The following is a 26,867-nucleotide window of genomic DNA, read 5'->3' on the forward strand; positions in this document are numbered from 1 at the left end:
ATAATGTGCACCCAAATTTTGGGCCCAAACTTTCAGGGGGAAAATCTTTCGTTTTAACTTTTTAATCCAAATTTTTTATTTGTCTACATTTAGGTTTTTGTTTTTTTTGTATTATAAAGGAATTTTAGCATTTATTTTTTAACATATTATGGTACAAAAAAATTTATGTAACAAATAATTACAAAACACAAGAACAGATACAAGGTACAAGAAATTTTATGTACCGGTAACAAAGTTACGATATTTATGCATCATAGAAGGCCAAGAATTCTCCATTGTTGCAAGTTCGACAAAACTAATTATCGTATTTCAGGGTATTATTTTGCATATAGATATTGTTATTGATTTCTAGAGTTACACTTTTAACTCATAAGCATAAATAAAAGAATTAAAAACATTTATACCTGAAATCTATGTAATTTTACTAACAATTGTCACCCCAATAAATTTTTTAAAAAAAGAATTAAAACATTTATATAGATACAGAATTAGTACTTCCCATGTATAATCCGCATCCTTATTTTTCTCTCACAAATTTGGGCAAAAAATTGCACATTAAACACGGCAAAATACGTTTTATTTGAAATTTACCCACATTAATACATGGCATATCATATATATATATGTATAAGAGAGAGAGAAAGCTGTGTCAAAAAAAAAACAACCATTGGTAAGAACATGAAATAGTATCTTGTTATTTTAATATGTATTTACATGACTACTGGTGAGGTATAATACCATTTTTATGAAATTAAGAAACAAGTAAAATATCATATATAGATAATGGAGATATTTGCAGGAAAATGATTAAAATATACATGAAAATGATGATACTAAATTTAAGATATTAGCTACTTCTGGGAAGAAAGAGAGAGGGGTATACAAAGCACATCAATTTTACACACAATGTTTCATTTTTTAAGCGGAGTCATGGTTACACGTATGATTAGTTATATTATTATCTACACTTTTTTATATGCCAGAAATAGTTCATTAAAAATACTTTTTTAAAGAAAACAATAGAGAACTTCAAGTTTCCAGTAATAACAGAGCAGGTTTTTCAGTCCACACCTCTGGCTGAAGAAACTGAAAATAATGGATACATTTTTTTAATCATGGAAAAAGCACCAGATATACACAATGGAATACTATTCGGTAGTAAGAAAAGATGATATAGGAACATTTGTGACAACATGGATGGATCTTGAGAGAGTAATGCTGAGCGAAACAAGTCAGACAGAAAAAGCAGAGAACCATGTGATCTCACTGATATGTGGTATATAAACCAAAAACAACAAAAGAACAAGACAAACAAATGAGAAACAGAAACTTATAGACACAGATAATAGTTTAGTGGTTGCCAGAGGGTAAGGGGGGTGGGGGGTGGGGGGTGGGAGATGAGTGTAAGGGAGATCGAATATATGGTGATGGAAGGAGAACTGACTCTGGGTGATGAACACACAATGGGATTTATAGATGATGTAATACAGAATTGTACACCTGAAATCTATGTAATTTTACTAACAATTGTCACCCCAATAAATTTAATAAAATAAAATTAAAAAAAAAAAAAGAAATACAGATCGGTTAAAAAAAAAGAAAGAAAGAAAAAGCACCAGAAATGACAAGATAGTAAGGAATTACCCAGAAAAAATCTAAAAGACAATGAGAACCCAGATATACAAGTGGCAAAAGCTTAAACCCTCATTTCGCCAAAAAGGAAATTCAAATGGCTAATAAACACATAAAAAGGTGCTCACCCTCAATAGACATCAGAGAAATACAAATAAAACCACATCCACCAGATTGGCAAAAAATCAAAACTCTGACGATACGTAATACTAAATGTTACTAAGTGTGTGGAGCAACCGGGACTCTCACATAACGTCCAGGAAGTGTAAACTGGTTTCATTGTTTTGACAATCAGTTTGACATCATCCAGTAAAGCTGACTATACTCTACAGCCCTGCAAGTCCACCCTTGAGTGTGTATCCAGGAAAATGCATCCATACAATTACCAGGATACATGACATGTACAAGAGGGTCAATAAAAGCAGTGTTCATAATTCCAGTTCCAAAAACTGGAATTAAACCCAATATTTGTCAACATAAATAATGGTATAGTCACACTATGGGATGTTATATAGTACTGTATTTCCTCGAAAATAAGACCTAGCTGGACAATCAGCTCTAATGTGTCTTTTGGAAAATTAATATAAGACCTGGTATTATATATTATATTATATTATATTATATTATATTATATTATATTATAGACCTGGTCTTCTAGTATAATAAAATAAGACTGGGTCTTATATTAATTTTTGCTCCAAAAGACGCATTAGAGCTGATTGTCCAGCTAGGTCTTATTTTCGGGGAAACACAGTAGTGAAAATGGATGAACTATAGTGAAACTTGGCAATATGCATGAATCTCAAAATCATTTTGTTGAGAAAAAGAAGCAAGACAGAAAAGAAGATATACCGTATGATTCATAAAGTTTAAAAAACTAAACTACATTGTTTAGGAATGCATACATAAAAGTTGAAACTAATATAACAAAAACCAAATAAATGATTATCACCAAAGACAATGTAGTCACTGCTCTAAAAAGGAGGAAGTTGATTACGATCAGTGAGGGGCACATGGATGACTTATGAACATCCAACAATGCTCCATCTCTTGATCGAGGTGGTAATTACATAGTCATTTCGCTGTATAATTATTCACTAAACTGTACATATGCACTTATGCAATTTTCAGCTAGGATGTGTATTTCACACATAAAGTAAAATTACAGGGAACAGGTTTGGCTTAAGTATGGTGAAGGACCTGAAGAATTCAGTTTTGAGCAATTTGAAGATGAGCTACCAGTGAGACAATCAAATGCTGGTGCCTAATCGATTAGAGATAAATTTGGGACTCCTTAATATATAGTGAAAAGTGAAGCATAAGAGTAGATAAGATCACCTGTAGAGTGGATGAGGGTGATAAGAGAAGAAAACCTAAGACCCTGTGAAACTCCCACATTTTATGGGCAGGGAGAAGAAGAAAAGCTGGCAAAGGAGACTGAGAAAGAATAGTCAAAGAAATAGGAAGAAACCAAGGAAATATGAGGTCTAGAAAAAAATGTGCTAAGAAGAAGGAAGTGGTCAACTATGTTAAATATTGGAGAGAGGTCAAATAAGATGAAGACTGAAAATTGTCCATTGGAATTATTAAAATGTAATCACTGACCTTGGCAAGAGTAGATCCAATGAAGAGATGAGGATGGAGTGGTATGAAGGCTGGGTGGGAGGAAAGCAGAGCTACCACATAGCACAACTCCAGAAGCATCCTCCAAATGATGCCCTAGGAGGCACCATTTACACAGAGTACAATACAATGGTGGCCACAGAGCAATGGTGAGATCCCAGTGAAAAAATGGAGCTCTTGAGTAGAGTGGTTTAAGAGCAAAGGTCCAGCAGCCTGTCTTCAAACACTTGTTCCACTGCTTACTAACACATCAGGGGCCAAATCTGTAAAAATAATACCAATGCAATAGGACTGTTGTGAGGAGTAAATACAACAATTTACATAAAGTGTTTAGCACATAGTAAGCACTCAATAAATGTAAATTATTATTTCCTGTATTACTTAGACAACTCAAGAAGTTTAGCTATAACAGGAGGAGAGAAATGACAATAGCTAGAGGGGGATGTGGAATTGAGGAAAGGTGGTTTGGTTTGGTTTTAATTAATAGACTTTATTTCTTGTAGCTTTAGTTTACAGAAAACTGCACAGAAAGTACAGAGTTTCCATAGACTTTGTATCCACCTCCACACACACACAGTCTTCCCTAACATCCTGGATGAGTGTGGCAAATGTGTTACAATTAATGAACCAATATTGATACATTATTACTAACTAAAGTCCATCATTTACATTAAAGTTCACACTTCTTGTTGTAGTCTATGGGTTTCGACAAATATATGTCATGTATCCACCATTATAATATCATACAGAGTAGTTTCACTGCCCTAAAAAATCACTGCCCTCATCCATCCCTCCCTCTCCCTAAGCCCCTGGCAACCATTGATCTTTTTACTGTCTTTATACTTTTACTTTTTCCAAAATGTTATATAGTTTAAATCACACAATATGTAGCCTTTTCAAAATGGATTCTTTCACTTAACAATATGCATTTAAGTTTCTTCCATGTTTTTTTCATGGCTCACTTGTTTTTATTGCAAAACAATATTTCATTGTATGGATGTACCACAGTTGATATATCCATTCACCTATAGAAGGATATCTTGGTTACTTCCAATTTTGGGCAAGTATGAATAAAGCTGCTACAACATAAGTGTGCAGGTTTTTGTGGGGACATAATTTTCAACTCATTTGTGTAAATACCAAGGTATGCAATTGCTGGAACATATGGTAAGACCGTGTTTAGCTTTGTAAGAAATTGCCAAACCATCTTCCAAAGTAGCTATACCTCTTTGCATTCCCACCAACAAGGAATGAGTTCCTGTTGCAACTAATCCTTAGTGATAAAAATTAGAACAATGGTTGTATTTGGTGATGTGGGGGAGATACCAGTAGATTGCAAAGGGGACTTCATGGAGTAATGGAAATATTCCATAACTTGATTGGAATGGTGGTTATATGGGTATATATAATTGTCAAAATCAACCCAATTGTACCGTTAAAAACGATGTGTTTTCTTGTAAATTATATCTCAAAACAAATGTCAGTTTCTTTAAAATAAAAAAAAAATCAAGCTCTTTTCAGGTGCTTCTGCATCCTGCCACATTGCAAATATTCCTAGAAAATGTTATCAGAGACGAGGAATGCAGTCATTTATCTTTGGAGTATTAAGATTTAGGGATCCTACTGTTAACATATCAATTAAACAGTCAAAAGTGGTTGCATTTAGCTGACTTGGGCTAAGATGCTGTGAGGCTGTCCAATTCCTCACATGGGAGACAATTCGGAAGAAGAAGATCTATCTACACAGTCCAGGGACTGCAGACTTGGGAGGTGACGATGAGACTGGATAACGTCTGGCTTTGGAAGGAGGACGCATGGCTGTGTAAGATCTTGCAGGGAAGTGGTACAAAGGACCAGAGTGACCTTTTTCGATGGGCAGGATTTTCACTGGGGTGGACTCAAGAGAGGAGCAGGACTCTCAGCTGGTATGTGCTCAGATTTGCAGTATGGACAGAAGCAAGGGTGACTGGGCCTTGCTGGCAATAGCACGCTTAGTGGGGCTCTCTGCGGAGTCCCCGGGCTCTGCAGCCCTCCTCTCATACCCAGGCCTTCAGTCCAAGGCTGCCCTGACCTGAAGCAGAATCACTTTCAGAACTCCAACCCAGCACCACGGCCAGGAGCTGGCCTGATAACTGAGTCTCTACTTCATTTTCTGACCTCTGACTCTGCTCCCATCCAAATGTTGCTGCTGGAGCAAAGCCTCTTCTGTTGGGAACCAAAATCAAGTCCCCAGCCTGTCCCTTTGTAGTGACAGTCATGGTGTGGGAGTAGAGCTGTAGTTGCAATGGGACTTTCATTAGAGTAGTGGTAGTTGATGTTGTAGTTATTATAGTAGCATCACTGGCTGATATTTATCTGTAGCTTAACTATATGCCAGGCCTGTGCTGAATGTTTCAATGCTTTTTATCTTATTTAATTCTAAAGTATCCCCATCTTACAGAGGAGGAGCTAGAAACTCTTTGTAAATACTGTTATAACTTTATTTGTTGTTGTTGCATAACTAAGATCTATTCATTATAGGAAAAAATTAGATGATTGCGGTTAGCAAAAAGTATAAAAGTCACCCATCATCACATCTCTTTAAGTTAATCACTACTAAGCCCTACCAGGTATAAGTTCTTCAATACATTTATAAAATCAGTATTGTGCAGTACGTGGTTTAATCTGCTTATTTCATCCAATAATGTACTGAACCTTTTTCCCTATTAATAAATATACTTTTAAAACATCATTTAGGGGCCAGCCCGGTGGCTCAGGTGGTTAGAGCTCCATGCTCCTAACTCCGAAGGCTACTGGTTCGATTCCTACATGGGCCAGTGGGCTCTCAACCACAACGTTGCCAGTTCAATTCCTCAAGTCCTGCAAGGGATGGTGGGCTGTGCCCCCTGCAACTAAGATTGAACAGGCACCTTGAGCTGAGCTGCCACTGAGCTCCCGGATGGCTCAGTTGGTTGGAGCGCATCCTATCAACAACAAGGTTGCCAGTTCGATTCCTTGAGTCCCGCAAGGGATGGTGGGCTGTGCCCCCTGCAACTAGCAATGGCAACTGGACCTGGAGCTGAGCTGCGCCCTCCACAACTAAGCGTGAAAGGAAAACAACTTGACTTGGAAAAAAAGTCCTGGAAGTACACACTGTTCCCCAATAAAGTCCTGTTCCCCTTCCCCAATGAAATCTTAAAAAAAAAAATAAAAAAATCCCACATCATTTAAATAGCTATTTTACATTCCCTCATTTATAATACAATACTACTACCCAAAGTCTTGTTGGACACTTAGAGTGTTTCCTCTAAAAAAAATTTTTTTTTGCTGTTATAAATTTTCACAGACCATCCCTATGGCTAAATCTTTGCACACGTCTTCATTTATTTTCCTAGAATAGATTCCAGGACGTGGAATTGTTGAATTAAAGAGTGTGGGCATTTTTAAGGCTTTGGAGTCAGACAGCCCTGACCTTGAATCCTGGCTTAGGGCATATGGCCTGAGGCAAAACATGCCCGATGCTGCTCTGTCCCCCTCTATTTACTACTTATCACATTTTACTCTTACTACTCTTTGTCCAGAGGTGGCGTACTCTTCCCTGATTGTAAATCCTAAGGGCAAGGCCTGAGCATATTCCTCATTGTATCCTCACCAGCACCCAGCACAGAGCTCAGCATCTAGTTAGACGCAATTTGGTGCTGCAGAAAGGGTAATAGTCTGGAAGGAAGGGACCGAGGTTCCATTCCCAACATCACCACTGCTAGTATTATGGTCATAGACAAAGCCCTTCATGACCTGGCCTCACTTACCTGTCCAGACTCATCACCTCCCACTTTGTGCTTTCGCACTAGCAATCTGAGCTAATGGCTCTCAGAACTAATAGATCTCAGAATACACTTTGCTCTTGTACATTTCTATATCTTTGCCCACATTCAGGACTGTTAACCTCTACTGTGCTTTTGTGTAAATTAGGAAAAGGTGCCTCTTCCTCTCAGTGGAATGCAGTCCAGGCCCCACTCATCCCTTGGCCTGGCACCATATTGCATTGACCAGCCTGCATACCCTTTCCAAAGCCTGGAACAAACACAGCTAGCCTACCTAGAAAACCCCTTTTCATCCATTATGTAGCTCACATGCTGCCTCCTCTGTGAGGTCATCTTGCTCTGGCAGATGTAGTTGGCTTTCCTGCCAAGCTTCCCCTATTTTTTGAATACCCTCCATCAAACCAATTGCCTTTATTGAATTACAATTATTTGCATACATACCACTCAATTCCACTAGATTATTCTCTGTGTTTTTCCTCTTTTATTCCTCATACAAAGCCCTGACACATAGGAAGTGATTGATAAGCTTGGATGAATAAATGAGTGACATTTTACCTCCCTGGCCCTCAAGTTGCTTGTCTGAGAATAAAGGAATCAGAATAAGACATGCCTGAAGTTCTTGCTAATTCTAAAATTCTCTTTTCCAATATACATTCAGTAAATATTTGGTGAGCAAATGAATTGTACCCAACCAAAAGAAAATCCTTTTAAAGATGAGTCTTAAAGGGACATGGATCAACTTGTTCAACTTTCTTCTAGAAGCAGACCAGTGTGAGTTTTTTGAATCTCTTACATATTTTGTCTTGCCTCTGGAAATCTTTCAGAGACACTTCAGACCATCTGAAGTAGAGTTTAAGAGGAATTGCTTTAGGAAACCCTTCCAGAGAGTGGCCCGTCTTTCACGTCATTATGTGAACTATTTCTATTTGTCCTTCTCAGATATTTTCCCAAAAAGAACAACTGTTTTCAACACAAGGCAGCTCTTTAGCCTCTTTGAGGCTAATGTTACTTCTCTCATGAGAAGAAATTTTACCGTGTTCTGGCTTCCTCTCCAGAAATCTCGTCGTTAAGCAGACACTGTCAATCTTCTCTGAAGGGCAGCAAATTTATTCGAGGGCATCAAGCCTCCGAGACACTAATAGAAGCAGAGATCCAGAGTGGGTCCCTGGATCCCCACAGGGTCCACTATCTCCCTGATACTGTGTGCATGTGTATTTTCTGAAGGAAGATCAACAACTTTCTTCAGATTCTCCGAGATGCCCCTTGACCCCAAAAAAGTTAAGTAAGGAACCACTAGTCTAGAGTCTGGGGTAAAATAGCCTGGAAAATACAGGCGCTTTTAAGATCAGATAACGCTCTGGTGCATTCTTTTGCATTACACTAAAGACAGACTCCTCAACAGCTACAGACTAAGTCCCTGGGACTGAGTCCCTCTGCTCCTATCAGTGGCCCTCCCCGAGGGGCTTCCCCAAATCCCTAAGACTCGCTGAAACACAGCCTGCTCTGCAGACGCAGGAAAACTTTACAGGGATTTTAGATGCCTGGCACCTCTGTCCTTGTGTTTTAATAGTAGTAATGGTCTTGGAACCAGAATATTGGGTTCCTGAGAGGGCATGGGATCCTCTGAAAACCATAATCACTATTCTGCCACAAGGGGGCACCCAAAGTCCAGACTGATGAAACACCAAGCATCCTGCCTCCATTCAAATCAAGCACTGACTGGAGAGCAAAGAAGCTTTTTCCCACTGAGTCAAAGCTTGAAGCTCCTGGTTATACAATTGGCCCCAAAGCCCTTCTACCCACACCCAGTGTCCCCTGGGAGGCTTCAATGCTCTTTTTAATGCAAAGTGTGTGTATGGTTCTTGCTGACTTCAGTCCTCTCCCTAGAGGTGATTCTGAGCCCCACATTCTTCCTTGGGGTCTGCCCTGCATATGTCATTTGAACTGTAAAGATCCTGATCCTAGGTGAATGTAGCACACACACTTCTGCTCTCCACTCCTGGGAGGAGTTACTCCTGGGACCCTGCAGGGTCCTCACTCAGTGCTCAAGGTCATTGGCATGATTTCAGGATTGAGCCCAGAGTGCGCAAAGGTATGCAAAAGGTGTCACTAAAATATCACTAGAGTTGTGACCCACTCAGACAAGAAGAATAAGGAAAGGATCCAATATTCACTTAGGCCAAGTTACCAAGAGTAGCTACAGCTTGGGTGGGGATCCCAGACTCTTACTCTAATAAGAGTGTAATTTCAATCCAGAAGTCAGGATGCAAATCTAAACTCATTAGAAGAGTATAGACTTAGACAAAATAAAAAACATCACATTTATAGAGTTCAAAACATTTAAGGGAATTTAGTGTACTCACCTAGATGTATATGGGCCACAGGTGTGGCATCCTAGCCTCAAATCTCTGGCAAATAGACAACTTTAGCTTTCTTGAGGTAATAATCACAGATCACAGTCATATATTGTCCACTTGAGATAGTAAAACAGTTCCTTTAGTGGACAGGTATTCTTTTAACTCCAGGAATGTTTGGAATTAACATGGTGACTTTTTACTATGCCAGGTTAGCTAAGAAGAAACCACATTTCTTGGAAATCCCTCCCTTTATGGTTCCAGGTTGGCGTTCACCACAAGAAAAATGTATGTGAGATTTGAAAGGTAGAAAGGCAAAATTGAAGCAACAGCTAGGCATATGTGCATCTCCGTCACAAAAGGAAGATGTGGAGAAAGTCAAGAAAATGTGTGAACAAAATGGAAATATCAACAAAGAGATAAAAAAACTAAAAAGAAACCAAAACGAAGTTCTGAAGCTGAAAAGTACATAACTGAAATGAAAAATTCACTAGAGAAATTCAGAGGCAAATTTGAGCAGCCAGAAGAAAGAATCAGCAAACTTGAAGACAGGACAAATTATCAAGTCTGAGGAATGGGGGAGAAAAAGAAAAAAGAAAAAAAAACAAGATTGAAGAGCCCAATGGACCTGATGGGACACTATCAAGAGGATCAATATACACATCACGGGAGTCCCAGAAGAGCAAAAGAAAAACAAAGGGGCAAAGAGAATATTTGAAGAAATAACGGCTGAAAACCTCCCAAATTTGATGAAATACATGAATATAAATATCCAAGAAGCTCATAGAACTCTAAATAAGATGAACTCAAAGAGACTCCACCAAGATGTATTATAACCAAACTTTCAAAGGGCAAAAACAAAGAGAGAATCTTGAAAGCAACAAGAGAAAAGCAGATCATTGCATACATGTAAATCAGCAGATATTTCATCAGAAACTTTGGAAGCCAGAAGATAGTAAGTAGGCCAATACATCCAAAGTGCTAAAAGAAAAATAATTATCAACAAAGAATATGATGTCTAGCAAAACTGTCTTTCAAAAGTAAAGTAGAAATGAAGATATCCCCAGGTAAACAAAAGTTGAAAGAGTTTGTGACTACTGGATGTGCCATGTAAGAAATGCTCAAGAGAGTCCTGCAAGGAAAAAATGAAAGGACACTAGACAATAACTCAAAGCTGTATGGAGAAATAAAATCTCAATAAAGATAAACACATGGGAAATTATAGAAGTAATAGTATAAGAGTAGTATGTAACTGCAGTTTTTGTTTTCTACATGATTTAAGAGACTAACACATTTAAAGAAAAAAAAACAATTATTAGTATTAAAGCTAATATTACTGTAACTTTAGCTTGTGACTCCAAATCGTGCCTTCTACATAATTTAAGAGACTAATGCATTTAAAAGAATTAATTTATGTTTTGGGGCATGCAATGTATAAAATGTAATTTTGTGACATCAACAACTGAAAGGGGGAGAAGATGGAGCTGTAAAGGAGCAGTTTTTATATGTTATTTAAGTTAAGCTGGTATAAGATCAAACTAGAGTATTGTAATCTTAGAATTAAATGTAATTCCCATACTAACCACAAAAAGCTATAAAATATGGATAAAGAAAATTAAGAATATAAATACGTCACTACCAAAAATCAACTATACAGAAAAGAAGACAGGAATGCAGGAAATGGGGGACAAAAAGTTATAAGGCATATACCGTGTTTCCCCAAAAATAAGACCTAGCTGGACAATCAGCTCTAATGCATCTTTTGGAGCAAAAATTAATATAAGACCCGGTCTTATTTTACTATAATTACTATAATTACATAAATAATATAATAATATAATACCAGGTCTCATATTAATTTTTGTTCCAAAAGACACATTAGAGCTGATTGTCTGGCTAGGTCTTATTTTCAGGGAAATAGGGAAGAAAACAAAACCACAATGGCAGAAGTCCCTCCTTATTATAATTACTTTATATGTAAATACATTAAACTCCAATCAAAATACAGAGATTGGCAAAATGGATAAAAACACATGATCCAACCAAATGCTGTCTATAAAAGAATTACTAGAAATCCAAAGACACAAACAGGTTGAAAGTTTGAAATAATGGAATAAGATGTTCCATACAGATTGTAACCAAAAGAGAGCAGTGGCAGCTATATAAAAGATACCCTGTGTTCATGGATTGGAAGACTTACTATTGATAAGATGAAAATACTCTGCAAATTCGTCTACAGATCTAATGCAATCCCTATCAAAATTCCAACTGCCTTGTTGGAATCAGACAAAATAGACCTTAAATAGAAAATTTACAAGAGCCAAGGGACATTATATATTAATAAAAAGTTCAACATAGAAAGAGGATATAACAATTATGAACATTTATACTCCTACTAACGGACCATCAAAATACATGAATCAAAACCTGACAGAATTGAAAGGAGAAATAGTTCTATAATAATAGTTGGAGACATCAATATCCTACTCAAAATAATGACCAACCAGACAGAAGGAAATAGAGGATTTAACAAAATAAACCAACTAACAGACATATACACACACTTTACGCAACAAAACCGATATATACATTCTTCTCAAGTGCACATGGGACATTTTCCAGGATAGACCATATGTTAGGCCATAAATGAAGTCTCAATAGATTTTAAAAGACAGATATCATGCGTAAGTATCTTATCTGACTACAACAGGATGAAGTTAGAAATAATAACAAAATGAAAACTGGGAAATTCACACAATTGTGGATATTAAACAACACACTTTTAAACAACCAGTGGCTCAAAGAGGAAATCTTTGGCTACTATCCAAAAAAAAGAAAAAAACAGAAAACAAATGTTGGCAAGGACATGGAGAAATTAGAACGCTTGTGCTCTGTTGGTGGGAATGTAAAATGGTGCAGCCACTATGGAAAATAGTATGGCTCCTCAAAATTAAAAATAGAGTTACCATATGATCTGGCAATTTCACTTCTGGATATTTATCTAAAAGAATTGAAAGCAGGGTCTCAAAGAAATATTTGCACAACAGTGTTCATAGCAGTATTATTCACAATAGCTAAAACGTGGAAGCAACCCAAGTGTCTATTGACAGATGAATGGTTAAGCAAAATGTGGTGTATACATATCATAGAATATTATTCGCCCTTAAAAAGGAAAAAAACTCTGCAATATGCTACAACGGATGATCCTTGGGAACATTATGCTAAGTGAAGTAATCCAGTCACAGCAAGACAAATACTGTATGATTCCACTTACATGAAGTACTTAGAACAGTCAAAATCATAAGACAGAAAGTAGACTGGTACTTGCCAGAGGCCGGGGAGAGGGGGAAATGGGGAGCTTTTGTTTAATGGGTATAGAGTTTCAGTTTTACAAGATGAAAAGAGTCACGGATATGGATGGTGGTGATGGTTGCACAACAATGTGAGTGTATTTAACACCACTGAACGGAACACTTAATGGTTAAGATAATGAATTTTATGTGTACTTTACCACAATAAAAGAAATGCCGCCCAAAAGTGAAGATCATTGTCTTTCCATTACTGTATTATATAATAGTCAAACAAAATCTATAGGTTGAAATTAAAGAAAAACAAGTAATATTTTCAAATTTTTATTAGATTCAGAATAGAACAATTTATAATTTGAACTTAAAAAGCAAGGAAAACTGGATTTTGAAATTGATTATTTTAATAAGCTAACATTTGTTTAAAATTTCAGTAACTATGCAGAGACTTTTTTTCTCTGCCCTTAAATATCAAAACACATAAACTGGCAATAGCCTGCTTCTTGCCACTATCCCTAACCAGCCTGTCCCATTCCCTTGGCGTAAAGATGTGATGGGGTCTCTTCAGCCCCAAAAGCTCCCACATTGCCCATTCTAAAGTTCCTATTGCTAACTATGAGCCCTTGAAAGGTGAGATTTGTCCCATATGTCTCCCATATACCTCCGCCTGCTGCACTTTCCCACTCGTTCCCTTTATTATGAACCTTGTGTCACTTCAGGAATCCTGAGCTCTCACACTGCCCCAACCCCAAGAAGAAAAAGGGGCTTGATGACCAACTCATAGTCCCAGGAACATTTACTGGCACCTTCTGCATTAAGCCCTGTGCAGGGTGTTCCCCCACATTACCACACGTAACTGCTCACATCCACCCTGTGAGGTAAGTTTCAGCATCCCCAGGTACAGTGGAAAGAAGACTAACAGCTTGAGCCACTGACCCTGCTAACAAGTGATCAGGCAGAGAGACGGTCTTGGACATGGTCCAGGCAGTACAGATTTACCTTGAATGGTCCTCCACTTCGATTTTCACCATATGATTGATCCTTATACTCCCTCCCCAGACTCCTCTTACCCCACCAGCCTCTAAGACCCTGCCTGTACCTGTCACTGTCATCATTCCTCTGTGGGCATGATACCTACCAAAGGAGGAAGGATTCCAGCCCAACTTGCAGGTAACAGAGAAGGTTGCCACAGCCTCTGTCCTCAGGAATGCCTTCAGAGGTGCTTCCAAAACCCTGAAAGTGAGAAGGGTCAGGGGAAGCAGCTGTGAGAGAGAGGGAGGTCCCTGCCACCAACACACTGTCTTCCTCTCTCAGTCAAGGGAGCTGTCAGAAGCAAAGGAAGTGTAGGAAAGATGAATCAGATATGTTTCCCTTTGCGTCACAGCACTTAACTCTACATCTGTGACTTCAGATAAGTCACAGGTAACCCATGCAATGGTCCACAGGATGTAATATGAATACACCTACACCCCAAGGCATCACCTTCCAACTCTGTGAAGGAAACAATTGCCTCCTTCAAAAGTCAACGTGTTACACAAACAATGAATAATTCAAAAATGAAATTAAGAAAATAATTCCGTTTACAATTAGCATAAAAAAGAATAAAATGCTTAGGATTAAATTTAATGAAGAAAGTGCAAGGTTGGTATACTGAAAACTACAAAACAATATTGAAAGATGTTAAAGAAGACCTAAATAAGTAAAGATACCCTATGTTCATGGATTAGAAGACTTACTATTGATAAGATGATAACACTCCGCAAATTCATCTTCAGATCCAATGCAATCCCTATCAAAATTCCAACTGCCTTGGTTTGCAGAAATAAAGCTAAAATTCATATGGAAATGCCAGGGACACAGCATAGCTAAAATTATCTTGAAAAAGAAGAAAGTTGGAGGACTCACACTTCCTGACTTCAAAACTTACTACAAAGCTACAGTAATCAAAACAGTATGGTACTGGCATAATGATATTGGTCTCCTACCTCAAATCATATACAAAAATCAACTCAAAATAGAGCAAAGAAATAAATGTAAGAGCTAAAACTATTAAATTGTTAGGGAAAAAACCGGTGTGACCTGGGATTAGGCAACAATTTCTTTAACATGACACCAAAAATTTCAAGCAGCAAAAGAAAAACAGAAAAATTGGACTTTATCAATTTTAAACTTTTGTGTATCAAAGAACACTATCAAGAAAGTGAAAAAACAACCCATAGAATGGGGAAATATTTGCAAATCACATATCTGATAAGGGTCTATTTTCCAGAATTTATTTTAAAAAACTCTTATTACTCAACAAAAAAGACAAATAATCTAATTTAAATATGGGCAAAAGATTTCAACAGACATTTCTCAAAGAAGATATATAAATGGTCAGTAAGCACATGAAAAGATGCTCAACATCATTAGTCTTAGAGAAATGCAAATCAAAACCACAATGAAATACCACTTCATACCAACTACGGTGGCTATAATTTTTTAATGAAAATTAACATGTGTTGGTAAGTATGTAAAGAAACTGGAACCTTCATGTACCACTTGTGGGAATGCAAAATGGTTCAGTTGTGGAAAAGTTTTTCAGTTCCTCAAGAAGCTAAACACAGGGGCAGCCAGTTGTCTCAGTGGTTGGAGCATAGTGCTCATAACATCAGGGTCACTGTTTCGATTCCCACATGGGCCAGTGAGAGACAACGGCTCGAGCTTGGAGCTGAGCCACCGGTGGGCGGCCGGTTGGGTCAGTGGTTGGAGCGCAGTGTTCATAACGCCAATGTTGCTGGTTCGATTCCCACATGGGCCAGTGAGCTGTATCCTCCACAACTAGATTGACAAAACGACTTGGACATGAAGCTGATGGTTCCTGGAAAAACACACTGTTCCCTAATATTCCCCAATAAAAATTTAAAGAATGGGGGGGGGCAGCCTGGTGGCTCAGGTGGTTGGAATGCCTGCCATGCTCCTAACGCTGAGGTCACCGGTTCGATTCCCACATGAGCCAGTGAGCTGCATCCTCTATAGCTAAGATTTTGAACAACGGCTCTCCCAGGAGCTGAGCTGCCATGAGCAGCCAGAGGTCGGCGTGGGCTGCTGTGTGCTGCCGTGGGCTACCACAGTGTGCTGCCATGAGTGGCCGGTGGCCAGTGTGAGTGGCCAGCAGACATCATGAGCGGCTGGCAGCCGGTGAGAGCTGCCGAGAGCTGCTGTGAGTGGCCGACCGACGACCGGGGATCAACTGCCTCAGCCCGGGGGAGCGCAAGGCTAATAATACCAGCATGGGCCAGGGAGCTGTGTCCTACACAACTAGACTGAAAACAATGGCTTGAACCTGGGTTGGGGGGAAGGTAGAAGAAGGAGGGGGGAAAAAGAAGTTAAACATAGAGTTACCATATAAACCAGCAATTCCACTCAGAGGTATATACCAAAGAGAATTAAAAACATATGCTCAGGGCCGGCCTGGTGGCTCAGGCGGTTAGAGCTTCATGCTCCTAACTCCGAAGGCTGCCGGTTCGATTCCCACATGGGCCAGTGGGCTCTCAACCACAAGGTTGCCAGTTCAATTCCTCGACTCCCGCAAGGGATAGTGGGCTGTGCCCCCTGCAACTAGCAACGGCAACTGGACCTGGAGCTGAGCTGCGCCCTCCACAACTAAGACTGAAACAACAACTTGAAGCTGAACGGCACCCTCCACAACTAAGATCGAAAGGACAACAACTTGACTTGGAGAAAAGTCCTGGAAGTGCACACTGTTCCCCAATAAAGTCCTGTTCCCCTTCCCCAATAAAAAATCTTAAAAAAACAAACAAACATATGTTCACACAAAACTTGTACATGAATGTTAAAAGCAGCATTAGTCATAAGAGCCAAAAAGTGGAAACAACCCAAACTTCCATAAACTGATAAATGAATAAACACAATGTGGTATATTCATACAATGGAATATTATTTAGCCATAGAAAGGACTGAAGTACTGTTAATACATGTTGCAACATGGACAAACCTTGAAGATATTATGCTAAAGTGAAAGAAGCCAGACACAAATGGCCACATATTATATGACTCCATTTATATGAAATGCTGAGAATAAGACTATCAATAGAGACAGAAAATAAATTAGTGGAGATGGGGAGGAGGGGAAGTGACTGACTGCTAGCTAACAGGTATGAGATTTCTTTTAGGGGAGAACAGGATTAGTGGTTGATATTTGCAAAACATTGTGAAAATACTAAAAACCACTAAATTGTACATTACAAAACGGTTAAAACGTTGAATTTTACCTCAATTAAAAAGAGCCAACATGCACCAACGAGCCCTTCTGTCTGGGCTGGAGGCCAGAGTAATCTCAGGGAAGCATCTAGTGCTGAAGCGGAGGGGTCTAGGGGCTACTCAAGTCCCAACCGCCATCTTACAAATGAGGTAAGGGCTACCACTTCCCTGCAGGTCTGAAGTCTCCTGAGGTTTGTAAAAGGAGGACAGAATGACCTCCCCTGCCACAAGGAAGCTTTTCTCAGCCCCTAGAGCAGACGACAAACATCTGAAGGGATCCACAGGATTGGCAGAGGCTCTGCAGGTTGGGTCACAAGAGGATTTTTGTAGGGAAGAGTCAAGAGTGGACTTTAGAACACGGGTGGGGATACAAGGATAAAAAGTCATTCGTCACAAAGGAGGAAATATAAACATCCAATGACCATGCAGAGATGCTCGGCCTCACCAGTCATCAGAGGGAGTACACACTGACACAACAATGAGACAGCATTTTCCCTCAATTAGATTATCAAAAATGGTTAGGTAATATGAGAGGTTGGCAGGATGTGAGGAAATATGTGCTCTCATTCCACTGCTGGTGGGTGTGTGAAGTGGCAGAGCCACTTTAGAGGGCAACTTGCCAGCATCTATTAAAATGGAAAATGTGTATGCCCTATGACTCAGTGAGTCCAATGCCCAGTATTTATTCTAAAGAGACAACCCCACATGCACAGGGGAGTATAAAATGTTTATGTGACACCATTTGTAATAGTGAAATGTTGGGAAAACCTAAGTATTCATGAATAGTAGAATAGCTAAAAAGCCTACATACATCTATTCTCTATTTAACAGAACAAGTAGTTCTATATGCATAACATAAAACAACTCCAATACATAAAAAGCAAATTCTAGAAGGATATATATATATATATATATATATATATATATATATATATATATATATATATAGCTATATATCATTTATAAAAAAATAAAACAAAACCCCAAACACAACTGTGCTAGGGTTCTTAGAGAATTCTTCCTGGCAGGCTGAGATTCTAGGCCTATTAACAATCCTTTATTTATCTAGAAGACGGATTTTAAAAAAGCAACATAAGAACAGGAATTGCCAGGCTTGGACTATTTCATTTCCAAGAGATCATTTTTTAACAAGTGGAGAGAACCAAGGCATGATTTGTTCCTCAGGCTTTATTTCTTGCTCTGTGTTAGAAGAATTACTTCAGGCATGTGTAATACTTCCTTTAGAAAATAGAGATGTCCTCTCTGTCGATCATCTCAGGTATAAAAGAGAGGGGGTATGCCCCTTGCCAGGGAAAAGTCGTACATGCTGTACATGAGGTTTTTCGCCACCTCTGGAGACAGGGGGTCTCCCAGCTCTAAGAAAATCAAGTCGAGGGTCCTCAGTAGAAGAGGGGCTGAGATCAGAGTGAGAAATGTTCGATTATTACTTAATAATATTTTAAGTAGAAAATAAAAGGGAGTTTGCTGGGAAAATCCATCTGATTTTTTGCTGATCATTGTCTGTTTCTGGGAGGTCTAAACTTTCACTTCCTATGTGTGTGTGATATGCATATATATATATATATATATATATATATATATATATGAGTGTGTGTGTATATATATGTGTATATATATATATATATATATGCATAAAACTACTTATTACATACAGCCTAACAAGGAGAGGAGATCTTCACTTATTTTGGCCATGAACGTCACTTAAATAATAAAACACACACATATAATTTGTTTGTTTAGAAAAAGTTCTGGAGGAATATTTGCTAATCTAAAACAGTGATTGCCTCTGAGGAAGCAGGGAGAGGACCAAGGCTGGGGGGAGGAGATAAACCAGAGAGAGTTTGACTCTTATCTACAACTGTTCAATTTTTTTTTCCATTTTCACTTCTAATTTTTTAAATAAAAAAGGATGAAATAAAGTTGAGAAAAACAATATTTAAAGATAATACTATTTTTACTTATTTATAATATAAAAGATTATTTTGCTCTCAATAAAATATTAATATATAACATTTTATACAATATAACAATATTTGGTACTAATATATTTAGGTAGAGCAATGTGATTTAATGTATTTCATTGTTTTTTTAAACCTTGCTTCAATATGTTATATATAGTGACTAGTATTAACAGCTGACTTAGAAGAAAAGTTGCTCTAGGTCAAACTGTTTCAGATGTGTTTCTAATTTTGAATCATGAGTCCATTTTTACCAAGGCTTTTCTGTTTGAGTACTTGGTGGCCTATATGATGGCATGTTCCTTCAAAGTGGTTTTGCAGCTGAATTTATCAGACATTTTATTTATACATTTATGTAAATAAGTATATTAACATTATTTATATTTAAAAACTTTTTATTGTGAACTATATCAAATAAACAAAGTAGTATATTGAAATAACAGTATGAAAACCCATGCTAAGGTCAGAACATGAGAACCTTAGACGCTTCCTGATCATACCTTCCCTTCCTTCCCCAACAGGGGGCGCAAGTCTGCGTTGAGTCTATCACTCCCTTAACTTTTCTTTCTAGCCCTTAACATCTATGTATGTGTGTTTCTCTGAACTACAAATTGTTTAGTTTTGCCTGCTTTTGTACTTGATGTATAGGGAATCTTACTCATGTACTTTTCTGTGGCTTGCTTCTTTCACTCAGTACCATTCAATATTATGGTTTTATTTGTTTTGTTTGTTTTTATTACAGTAAAATATACATAATATTTACCATGTTGATTATTTTTAAGCATACAATTCAGTGCATTAATTACATTCACATTGTTGTACAAAATTATGTTTTTGAGGCCCATGTAGTGTATGTGATTGAATATAGGTCAATCATTATCATTCCTCTAAACTATTCCTTTGGGTGAATATACAACATTTATTATTCTCTCCACCATTTATGGACCTATAGGTCCTTTTCTTTTTTTTCTTTTTCTTTTTTTGTTACAAATACCAGTGTGTACACATTCTTGCATGTGTCTCCTGGAGCACAAGTGTAAGAATTCTTAGTGTATATAACTACTGGTGGAATTAATGGATTTTACTGGTTTAATTTTCTATCAAGAGATGATATGAAGATATTGTATAATTAAATTCCAATTTAGAAAAAAAAAGAAAGAAGCTGAGACAGTTTCATAGAGCAACAGGGCAGGGAACAGTCTTCTTGAGATAGGCAGCAAAAAGATACAGGAAAAGCAGAGGAGACAAGTCTACAGACTGCGCTCAGAAGGCATTGTCAGGTATAACCCTCAGTCCAACCCATGTACGGAGTGCCCAATATGTGCCTGGCTCTGTAGGTGCTGTAGTCAGCAGTGGACTGGGATTCAGGAGACCTGGCTTCTCTCCCAACTCTGCCACAAAGCAAGTCATCTCACCTCCGCGGCCGGCGGTTCTGACATCTGTAAAATGAGGGGATAAACCCACAGGAACAGAAAGCTTTCTTCTAGCTCTGCTAGTCTGGGATCCTCAGCTGGTTGCAATAGCTAAGACGAGCTCACCACAAGTAGTTCTATCTAGAAGCCAGAGAGGGCCTGGGGCCCAGATAAGAAAGAACACTGCTTCCCCAAGAACCAAAAAAAAGACAAAGACCATCATTGGGCCCAGCCCTAGTAAGCCAGTAGAAGTGATGTGGTGGTAAACATGCAGCCAGCTCTCTGGGGTGGGGACCCCTTGATTTGTAGCACTTCCTGATTTACGTGGTTGTAAATACTCCCACCACAGCCAATTCCAACCTACCAATGTGTAACCAGCAGACATAGTTCTTGACAATTTAACAATCAGGCTTTGGCTAGACAGTACTAGCAGGCTCCAGCACACCCCTGGGAAGTAAACTGGCCCTAAGAGGTAGGGCTCAGATGACACTACCATAGGCCAGAGGGGAAATGAAGGCAAGTTATTCATAGGACTCACAGTACTTTAGACTCGGTGTAAGTTTGGGGAAATCAGAGTTGCCTCCTGCTGCAGGGAAGACCATAAAATAGATCTAGACTGGTTGTGTGTACAGTCTCCACTCATCTGGGTGGACAAGAGAAATCACTCAGGAAAAGAGTAAGTAGGAAATGCCCAGGAGCCCACTGGGAGGGGAAACATCCCCCATCCCTTGCAAAATCACTTTTCTATAGTATGAAGAACGCTCTGAGTATGAATAACACATGGAGCAGACATACTGCATATGCACAGCTTGTTCAGGTGAGCGAGTTGTTCTGTCGCTTTCATGCTCCTTTGGTTTAGTTCCCAGGTGAACTGGCTGCTCCTTCAACCCCCTTTCTTGGAACTTGCAGCCTCAAACACCAAGAAAGGGAGGGCAGAAATGAACATTTATTGAGTACCCAAAGGACGCAAGGCATTTCATTTATGTTGTTATATTTCATTCTCCCAACCTGCTACATAGCACGTGACACTATCCCCAAGTAGACACAGGCTCAATTCAGAGAGGTTCTGGGACTCACCTGAGATGATCCAGGCAATAACTGGCCGGGATGCTTTTGGACCACCAATCTGGGTGGTTCTGAAAGCCACGCTCTCTCCACCTACCCCAGGATCCTCATATCTCAGTGGGCTTGGGGCCCAAGATCCTCATTGTATCTCTCTGCCCTGATGTCTTTTTGAGAATTTCCCTTCACTGGTTTTACTTTACCCTTTGCTGGCTACGTGACTGTCAGAAAACCTCAATAGTCAGCATTCAAACCATACACATGTCAATTTACATAATGTATGATTTCAGAAATTAGCTTTATCTCAAACCAGAATTAATTCTTTAAACCACCTATCACATAAAATCACGAGTCAACAAGCCCTAAAAAAGAAAGAGAAAGAAAGAGTGCTCAGGAAGGAGAGGGCCACACAGCACCCTGTGAAATGGGACTTCCAACCCCTGTAACAAACACCTTGAAATGCTACATGACATTCTTTTACATGAAGAGTTAAGCTCTCAACTAAGAAGGGAGAATCCCAGGTGCCAGAGAAGCAGGCAGAACTGGAAGTTGCTGGGGCGAGTGCATGAGCAGCCAATGAAGGGCTCTGGTTACCTAGGGGCTGAGGTTTTAACCCCACAGGATTCCCGAGGAGAAGACCTTGGGCCCCACCAGACAGGAAATTGGAAAAGACAGGCTCTCACATAAGCTGGAAACCTGTAAAGGAAATCTAGAAATATCCGCTGACCAACACAGAGCCATTTCAACAAGGAAGCTTATCTGTCTCTGACTGCCTTCTGGACAGAGAAAAATATTATCTTGAAAATTTGTAACTAACGCCTATGCTCATCCAGGTTTAGGGTTCAAATTTATATTATCATGGCTGGGAAACCTCATCTGCCCTCAAGAAAATAGCAAAGAAATTGATCTCAAGTCAGTAATATCCCTAGAATGTCTGATAAAATCAACTACAAAACCGCTTTTGAAGGTACATACCCTTAATTTGGGCCACTGCAGATCCCAACAGGAAAGACTTGTTGAAGATGGGCTCACAATTAAAAATTAAAAAACATACCTGAAACAGTTTGACCTAGAGTACCTTTTTCATCTAAGTTAGTCGTTAAAACCAAATAGTTGAATTTACCTAACTCTACTAGTCACTACATATACGTAAAGTATTGAAGCAAGATTTTGTAAAAATCATGAAACACGTTAAATCACATTGTTCATTGCTCTTAATAAATATATTATTATTAATATATTTTATTGTACAAAATGTTATATATTATTTTAATGAGAGCAAAATGATCTTTTATATTGTAAATAAGTAAAAATATTATCTTTAAATATTGTTTTCCCCAACTTTAATCCTTTCTTTATGTGACTATGTAATTTTATCTTACCCTTTTTAATGTCTATATACACATATATAGAATTCATATTTGAATATATAATCTATAAATATAATTTATTTTAAAATCTTGTATATTGCTCTTGTTCTCTGTCTCGCTGTCTCTCGTTCTCTCGACCTCGCTCTCTCTCTCTCTCTCTCTCTCTCTTCCCCCCCACCTCAGCTAGCTAGGCCTCTCTCTCCCACCTTGACTAAGCCTGTTCTCTTCCCCGAGAAAGTATCACTAATAAACCCTGCTTGTATACTGAAAAATAAATAAATAAAATAAAATATCGTATATACGTATTTGGGGATACACGCTCAAAATCATTTTATCAATGAAGTATAAAATCAAAAGTTTGGAGACCACTGAATCAGAAATATACATTTTTTCAAGCATACATGGAACATTTACAGCCACCTACTAGGCCACATAGTGAATCTCAAAAAAATGCCAGAGGATGTATATGTATTAGTTTTCTATGGCTGCTGTAGCAAATTGCCAAAGAACCCAAACTGACTATCAGATTTCTATACGTCAGAAGTCTGAAATGGGTCTCACTAGGCTAAAACCAAAGTGTGGGCAAGCGGCATTACTTCCTAAATACTTCAGGGGAGAATCAGGCTCCTTACTTTCTGGCTTCCTGAGGAGGCTCCCACAATTCCTAGCTCCTGGACCTCTTCTTCCATCTTCAAAGTCTGCAGCAGCAGGCTGAATCCTTCTCATGCTGCCACCTCTCTAGGTCTGTCTCATCTGCCTCTCTCACCCACTTGTAAGGACTCTTGCTATATACTGGGTCCACCTAGATAATTCAGGGTAATCTCCCCTTTTCAAGGTCAACTGATGAGCAACCTTGATTCGTCTGCAACTTTAATTCCTCTTTGCCATGTAACATAATATTCAGTTCCAGGGATGTACACATCATTGGGGGGGCCAATATTCTGCCTGCCATATTACACATACAGATGACATTCTCTGACCCACAATTACATAAAATTAAAATTAATAAAAAGGGAAAATGTTAAACCTCATAGATCATAAATTTTTAATATACTTATAAAATATGCAGGTCAAAAATAAACTGACAGAATGAAAATACAATATAGCAAAACTTATGAAACATAGTAAAGTAGTTCTCAGAAGGAAGTTTATGGCCTTAAATGCATATATTAGAAAACGAAATTTTTAATTAATGAACCAAGTATCCACTTCAAGAAGTTAGAAAAAGAATGGCAGAATAAACCCAAGGAAAGTAAAAGGAAGAAAATAATTTAAAAATCAAACCACAGTGTAAAATATAACAGAAAACAAGGAAATAATGGGAAAACACAACAAAATGTGGTTCATTGAAACAATAAGTTAGACATATTTCTGGCAAAGTATATCGAGGAAATAAAAGGAAACTATAAACAAACAATATTGGGACTGAAAAGGGGAATATAACTACAGATCTATGGTGATTTTAAACATTTATGCCCATAAATCTGAAACAGATTAAATAGACAATCTACCAGAAAAATATAACCTACCAAAACTGACTCTAGAAGAAATTGAAAACCTGAATTAAATCAGTATCAAAAAGGCTACACTCTACACACACACACACACACACACACACACACACACACAAACATACACACACACAAATTCTACCAAGTCTTCAAGGAACAGATCCTCCCTGTTTTATATAATCTGTATATAAGAAAAACTATCATCGATCAAAGAAGACAAGTGGTCAAAGGAATAATAGAGTGGTGTCTAGAAACCAAAGGAAGAAACCACTTTCCACGTGACAGCTGTCAGACCCCATATAACTCAGTTAAACTTTGCTTTCTGGTTGAAGCATTCCCTTGCCCTCAGCTCTCCCTATCAGCGGACAGGCACCTGCTGTGTTTTCCCGAAAATAAGACCTAGCCGGACAATCAGCTCTAATGCGTCTTTTGGAGCAAAAATTAATACAAGATCCAATCTTAGTTTACTATAATATAAGACTGGGTCTTTAATAATATAATATAATATAATATAATATAATATAATATAATATAATATAATATGCCAGGTCTTATAATAATTTTTGCTCCAAAAGACGCATTTGAGCTGATTGTCTGGCTAGGTCTTATTTTTGGGGAAACACGGTATATTGTACCCTGACTCTCCCTGTCATGGTGCTGCAATAATGGCCATTACTAATAACTTTACATTTGTCTTTGAGGTTATTTTATTTGATCAATGTGTGACTCTCACTGGTGCATCAACTCTGAGGGCAGAAACCATGGGATTTTTTTGGTTTTTTTTTCATCTTTGTGTCCCATTACTTAGCTGGTACCTGATACAGAATGGATATGCAGTAAATACTTGTCAAATGACTGAAGAGTGGAATTTAGGAGATCAAAGTGGCCTTGGGCACCCCTGAAATTTCAATTTTATAATTGTGGATAGAACTGTTAAGGAATAAGGCTGAGGCTGGACCATCTAATATTTAGAGAGTGCCTTACATGCTAGGAGACACTAGGAGCTGTGGCTGAGATACTGAAAAGTGATGAGAGATGGGGAAAAATGCCCAAGGTTGGTGAGTCTCCTAGGAGACCCAGACAGGGAGTCCCAGGAATGCAAATTACAGAATTGGGATGTGAGTCCCCAGGCCCTCATTAACTAGCCCAGCCCGCCCTACTGTCCTGTCCAGCTGGTCTCTAAAGGCTCACTGGGAAGGAGGAAATAAAGCAGTGGGGGCCGGGGTGGGTCGGGGTCATCACAGGAAATAGGAGTGGAGGAAGAAGGAATGGATTAGGAGACAAAGGAGGCCAGGAAAACTAAGGGATTTGGTTAATAAGAATCGCGAGCAGTGATTCCTAACTCCTATGTGATATAACAGAACTCCCTTCTAAGGAAAGGTGTTGGAGAGAGTTTAGTTCTGCGGAGTACTTTGACTGGTTATAAACTTATAAAGGGCCACGACTGATTTTGGGATCGGGGCTGAAGAGAGATGAGGTATTGAGGTATGCTGCCTGACGGAAGATTTCTGAAAGTCAGCCGGTGACAGAAAAAGGAGGGAGGGGAGAGAGGTGTCAGCAAGGTGGTCAGTGCTCTTACTGCCCTGTAGGATAGCTAGACCAGTGATCAATCTCTGGGCTGGAAAGACCACTAAGAACAAGAAAATCCAAAATGCAAGTTGTAGTTGTATCCTTATGATATATAAAGCTTCAGAGTTTTGCCACACATAACAGCCTTCTGTTTAGTTAGTTTGAAGGAAAATTCAAGAAAGCCCTGTGCCCCAAATTTGGGACGTATGGTAGGGCAAAGGTAAGGGAACAGCCAGGAGCAGAGAGGAGAGAACAAGACTTCAGCTGAAAGAAGAATCAGAATGAGAGGTGACCATAATGCCCAACCCACTGGGATTTGTGCCAGTCGACAGCCCTGCCTCCTCCCCACTCTGCCCAAGACCTGCCTGATTGGAAGGTGAGGAATATCTTATCTAGATATTAAGGAGCAGGTGACCCCTGCCGCTGATATTCAGGATACAGTCAGTGCTCCAGACTGAGGGTTTGGTCAGGACCTCTCAAAAGTAATGACAGTCGTCAAAAGAGAAGCTTCTGTGGGCCTATCTCTGGAGATGCAAGAAAAGGAGAGAGCTGTTGAGAAAAGACCATATATCTCTGTGCCAGCTAGGTGTGGGGACCAGCTGAGCCCCAAAAGGGAAAGAAGTGGTGGAAGATTCTGAGGGAGAGGTCAGCGGCTTGCACTCACAGGGCCTGTAGTCAAGAGGAAGGGACTATCCAAGGAACCAGCCAACACTCACCAGAAGTTGATGCAAACAGACAAGAAGGCAGGAGATGAGGTCATTCCTTTTGCCCAGAGAAGAGTAAGGTTCAGAAACCTGGTTTTTCTCCTCCCGGCCAGGGGTACTCCAAGAGAGCCAGGCAGACCCTGCTCCTGCCTTCTCCCCCATGGAGAAGTGATTAGAAGAGGGGAGGGGGCGGCCAGATGGCTCAGTTGGTTAGAGCTCGAGCTCTTAACCACAAGGTTGCCGGTTCAATTCCCACATGGGTCGGTGGGCTGTGCCCCCT

General features: G+C 39.0%; 1 long non-coding RNA gene across 1 annotated transcript in view; it reads right to left on the bottom strand.

Moving 5' to 3' along the window:
* The window catches only part of LOC141570149 (uncharacterized), a 31,184-nt gene extending 13,359 nt beyond the window's left edge, over nt 1–17,825 (bottom strand). The window contains exons 1-2 of the long non-coding RNA XR_012494060.2: nt 13,856–17,825; nt 3,238–3,518 (exon numbers count right to left, since the gene is read on the bottom strand). This is a non-coding gene — a long non-coding RNA (uncharacterized LOC141570149). The remainder of the gene's footprint in view (nt 1–3,237; nt 3,519–13,855) is intronic.
* Nucleotides 17,826–26,867: the final 9,042 nt, after the last annotated feature.

The sequence above is a fragment of the Rhinolophus sinicus genome, chromosome 1 (genome assembly GCF_057876585.1).
Source record: "Rhinolophus sinicus isolate RSI-liver-muscle chromosome 1, RSI-T2T, whole genome shotgun sequence".
In the NCBI taxonomy this organism is placed as follows: Eukaryota; Metazoa; Chordata; class Mammalia; order Chiroptera; family Rhinolophidae; genus Rhinolophus; species Rhinolophus sinicus.